The sequence below is a fragment of the Rhinoderma darwinii genome (assembly GCF_050947455.1).
Source record: "Rhinoderma darwinii isolate aRhiDar2 chromosome 1 unlocalized genomic scaffold, aRhiDar2.hap1 SUPER_1_unloc_1, whole genome shotgun sequence".
NCBI classification, from domain to species: domain Eukaryota; kingdom Metazoa; phylum Chordata; class Amphibia; order Anura; family Rhinodermatidae; genus Rhinoderma; species Rhinoderma darwinii.
Window position 1 is genome coordinate 173647 of NW_027461645.1, and position 5535 is coordinate 179181.

A 5535-nucleotide genomic window follows, 5' to 3' on the forward strand; every position below is an offset into this window, starting at 1 on the left:
TGGCGGTATCACAGCAGGCCAGCCAAGATATTTGTGGTGTCACAGCGGACCCGCACCACATACATTTAAAGAAAGGAGAGGGCAAAATCAGGGTCAGGGCGGTTAATCCCACTCAAGTTTACCACACACTCCAGGGGTCACCCCAGGATCTTCAGGGGGGCCTCTGGAGACTGGTAGTGCACGGCATCTGCGGCGTTCAGCATTAAAGAGAGAGGATTGCGGGGAAAAGAACACTCGCGTATGCGTGCGGACGTTCCTATGTCACCACGCCACCATCCTTAATGGGCAAAAAGGAAATGTTAAAAGCCATCCCCCTTTTAAAGCAACCAGACTGATCTTATAATTCAATCAGCATGACAGAATCATATCTTCTGCCTTGTCCTCGTCAACCCTTTCTCCTGAGCTAACAAGAACATAACCAAAATGATTTTAGCAGGTCATGTTGTGGCAGGGCTGAAATGCAGTGGAATTTTTTTTTTGTGGTTAAGTGAATTTTCCTGGCAAGGAATGACTTTGCAATTAATTGCAATTCATCTGATCACTCAGATGGTTTATCACTAAAGCACTTCCCACATTCTGAACATGAATATGCCTTTACCCTGTGTGACTTCTCTTATGTGTAACAAGACTTGAATTATGTGTAAAACATTTCCCACATTGTGAACATGAATATGGTTTCTCTCCTGTGTGAATTCTCTCATGTTACAAGATTTGATTTATGTGTAAAACATTTCCCACATTCTGAACATGAATATGGCTTCTCTCCTGTGTGAATTCTCTCATGTTTAACAAGAGTTGATTTTTCTGTAAAACATTTCCCACATTCTGAACATGAATAAGGCTTCACTCCTGTGTGAATTCTCTCATGTTTAGCAAGTTCTGTTTTATCTCTAAAGCACTTCCCACATTCAGAACATGAGAATGGCTTTTCTCCCGTGTGAATTCTCTCATGTGTTACAAGATTTGATTTATGTGTAAAACATTTCCCACATTCTGAACATGAATATGGCTTTTCTCCTGTGTGAATTCTCTCATGCATAACAAGAGTTGATTTTTCTGTAAAACATTTTCTACATTCTGAACATGAATATGGCTTCTCTCCAGTGTGTCCCTTCTTATGTTTAGTAAGATGTGATTTTTGTATAAAACATTGCCCACATTTTGAACATGAATACAGGTTCTCTCCTGTGTGACTTCTCTCATGTGTAACAAGATGTGATTTTCTTGAATAGCATTTCCCACATTCTGAACATGAATATGGCTTCTCTCCTGTGTGAATTCTCTCATGTTTAACAAGATTTGATTTTTCTGTAAAACATTTCCCACATTCTGAACATGAATATGGCTTCACTCCTGTGTGAATTCTCTCATGTAAAGTAAGATGTTTTATCTCTAAATGACTTCCCACATTCTGAACATGAATATGGCTTCTCTCATGTATAACAAGACTTGATTTAACTCTAAAACATTTTCCACATTCTGAACATGAATATGACTTCTTTCCTGCGTGAATTCGGTCATGTAAAGTAAGACCTCTTTTATCTCTAAAGCACTTCCCACATTCTGAACATGAATAAGGATTCTCTCCTGTGTGACATCTTTCATGTCTAACATGTGATTTATCTGTAAAACATTTCCCCCATTCTGAACATGAATATGGTTTCTCTCCTGTGTGAATTCTCACATGTTTAACAAGAGTTGATTTTTCTGAGAAACTTTTCCCACATTCTGAACATGAATATGGCTTCTCTCCTGTGTGAATTCTCTCATGTAAAGTAAGATGTTTAGGGGAATTATATGATAGATCTGTACTGTGAAGTCCTGGATGTACATTAAGGGCAATGTGGTTTTCTCCTGAAGACGGCTGCTTGATATCTTCATCTTCTATTTCATAATTTATCGAAAACATGAGGTTTCCCTCAGAGTTCATACTGGCATCTTCTGTTAGAATTAAAAATAGATTTTGTGAATTTTATATTTTTCAAACCACAAAGTAGACAAATTTATGACATATTAGGCTATATGCAGTTTATTTTATAGTCAGTCAGTAGTGGATCCAGCAGGAAGAAAAGGTTTGAGCCATTCCCTTCAAAACCACCACTGGATTTGGCTCAAAAAAACCGCACCAAATACTGCCACAAAAATTTAATGCCTAACTCCAGCCTTAAAAATCTTTGAAAAACACTTTAAATGGACAATAACTTTTCATTAACAAACTTATGTTAATCTAATAGTATACCTTACCTCTAGCAATTTTGCTTTCTTAAAAAAAATTATTATTTATCCTTGCAAAGTCTATATGAAGTTACTGCCACTAGGTGACTCCTTTTCTAGAATTTGTTGTCCTGCTATAAACTGTCATGTAACATCTGCCTGAAAAAAAACTAATAAAAAAGGACAGAAAAACGACACTGTGAGGGTGGTTTCACACACAGTGCAAGGCTGGAAATGTCAACGAGAGAATTATCAGAATTGATCTTGATGCTCAAGTGGTTAAACTGAGTTTTCTCAGATCTTGGCTGTTAGTGCAGCGGTTAATTGCAGCTGATGCCCCTCAAAATCTGATACTAAGCCTAGTGCATAACCGGATCAACACCGTGTAGAGAACTTCTATGTGCAGGCACAGCTTACTCAGGTCCAGCACTATGTATAACATGTTGTCTGAAGTGTTACTGTACTGTAAAACCAAGGAGGAACCTCATCTCAAGAAACCCCCAGAATTCACCTTCTAAATTTAATATTACTTACCTGTGGTAACACCTCCGGGAATTTCCTCCTCCACTTCACTCTTACACGGTTGATCGCCCCTCAACCACTCTTCTTCTGCTTCATCCTCTGCTTTAATATTGGTCAGATCTTTCCCCTGATTTCACATGTGTAACAGTTTAGTACAATACAGCAGAGAGTGCGAAGAATCTAACAGATCAACATAAGCAACCACCAAAATCTATGACCACAGGACCAAAAAGCTCCACACACCCCTATATAGATCTGGTATAGGGCTCAGCTTCATCTACCTGATGATTCTCTGGGACATTGTGATTTTCCTCTGGGCAATTCTGGGAATACCGAGGACTGGAACATCTCTCTGGTGGATTTTGCCTACTCGATCCATCTGTAGGAGACACAGTGACTGAATACATGACTACTGTCGATCTGTCTATATATCAGACACTTCTTTCTACTCTTCTATGTTTATTATCAGAGCCAAAACAACAATGTTGTGCTTCTAACCAACTGCGCCGTGGTCCCAGTGCTTTGCAAGCTGCAGGCCTATTGTGGACTACCAGAGTGAACGGCGGGGAACCGATGGCTTTCTGCTCCACCATAGTATTCAATTGCATTTCCCTCTTAAGGATGTGAATACACGTGAAATCGGCAGGACGCAGGGGTCCTATTATAAGTGCCCCGTGCCAACCAATGTAGTATCAGGTCATTGCCCTGGAAAAATAACCTCTGCTTATATGGGAAGTCGTTTCCTTGCCCTGGTGCTGTTATGGCGAATGGAGAAAAAAATGATATTTAGGATTACATATACTGGTAATTGGTTTTCTGTGAGACCATGACAGTGCTATGATAGAGATGACCCACACTGTCGTCCTCCATATACAGTATACACCGATCAGCCATAACATTAAAACCACTGACAGGTGAATTGAAGAACATTGATGATCTTGTGACAATGGCGCCTGACAAAGGGGGGGATATTAGACAGCAAGTGAACAGTCAGTTCTTTAAGTTAATGTGTTTGAAACATGGAGAAGTGTAAAATAACAAAAGGCCAAATTGGTCATGTATCCCCAAAACTGCCAGTCTTGTGGGGTGTTTCTGGTATGTAAGGGTTCTTCCCTACCAAAAGTGCTCCAAGAAAGGACAACCGGTGTACCGGCAACAGCGTGATTGGCGGGCAAGACTCATTAATGTGTGTGGGGAGCTCATCTGGTCCCAACCCACAGAAGAGTTACTGTACGACAAATTAATGAATAAGTCACTTCTAGATATAACAGAAAGGTGTCAGAACACGCAGAGCATCGCAGCTTACTGCACAAGGAGCTGTGTAGCCACAGACCAGTCAGAGCACCCATGCTGACCCCTATCCACCACTAAAAGCACCTACAATAGGCAGTATCAGAACTGGGCCATGGAAGAAGGAGGCCTGGTCCAATAAAAAAAAAAATCTTTTACATCATGTGGACGCTGGGAACGTCGCTTACCTGGGAAAGAGATGGCAGCAGGATGCATGATATGAAGACGACAAGCCGACAGAAGCAGTGTGATGATCTGGGCAATGTTCTGCTGTTCCTGGCATTCATGTAAATGTGACACGCACCACCTACCTAAACATTGCTGCAGACAAGTACCCCCTTACTTTCTGAGCTTGGTGGTTTAAGTGGCTTATGAACTAAGTGGAGTTCTAAAACCGGATTGTGTTGCTGTACTTCTGTGTTTGTGAATCTGTTTTGATTGCTAGCAAATTGAAGATAGCAAAAACTCACACAATTTAAAAAGAAAAAAAAAAATTATAATATTTTTTTTTTCTCTTGCAGATTCGTTCCAGCTGAGCAGCTGTCTAGGAGGAAGGGGTTAACTGGACACAGGTGGTATAAATTAGTCAGCAGACCTCATTTTGAGCTTGCTCTTTCTGAGCTTGGTGGTTTAAGTGGCTTGTGAACTAAGTGGAGTTCTAAAACTGGAGTTGAAAAGAGGAGTTGAAGCCACAGTAAGTACTCTTCTTTTCTTTTACTTTGACAATTGTTCGCTGTTTTGGTGTAACTTGGATAATGGATAGCAAGATTGGAGGTTTTCTTCAGTGCACAGTTTGCCATATGTATACACGACTGGAGCCGGAGTTCCAGGGTGAATATCTCTGTGGCAGATGTGAGCATGTTGGTCACCTGGAAGCTCGTATTAGAGATCTGGAGGAGCAGAATGCAACACTAAGGAGGATAGACAATCTTGAGCTGAGCTTGCTGCTCACGGAGCATGCAGTTAGTGGGTTAGAACTGGAGGGTGAAGACATGGGTGAGCAGGATCAGGTAAGTAGCTGGGTTAATGTAGTTAGGGGCAGTAGAAAAAGGTCAAAGACAAGGAAGGCCGATCCGGTTTCTGGCATTCCAAGCAAAATTGCCAGGTTGGGTGATGATGCGAGGGTGTCAGTCTCAGAAAAGGCATCCCTAGTGGATACTGATCTCCCTAACAGCCGGGAGAACAGCCCAGCTAGTAGTCGTCGGGATGGTAATGCAGGTAAGCCAAGACAATTGATAGTTGTAGGGGATTCTATAATCAGGAAGACGGATAGAATAATTTGTCGCCAAGACCGCCTCAACCGAATGGTTTGCTGTCTCCCTGGTGCCAGGGTTCGGCATGTGGTGGAACGGGTGGACAAATTGCTGGGAGGGGCTGGTGATGATCCAGCTGTTGTGGTCCATGTCGGTACCAACGACAGAATAAATGGTAGGTGGAGGAGCCTTAAGAATAATTTTAAAGAACTAGGCTACAAGCTGAAGGGAAGGACCTCCAAGGTTGTATTCTCAG

At 41.5% G+C, this 5535-nt stretch overlaps 1 pseudogene; it reads right to left on the minus strand.

Moving 5' to 3' along the window:
- Nucleotides 1-384: 384 nt before the first annotated feature.
- Nucleotides 385-4313, minus strand: LOC142667533 (uncharacterized; annotated as a pseudogene).
- Between the last annotated feature and the right edge of the window lie 1222 nt (nucleotides 4314-5535).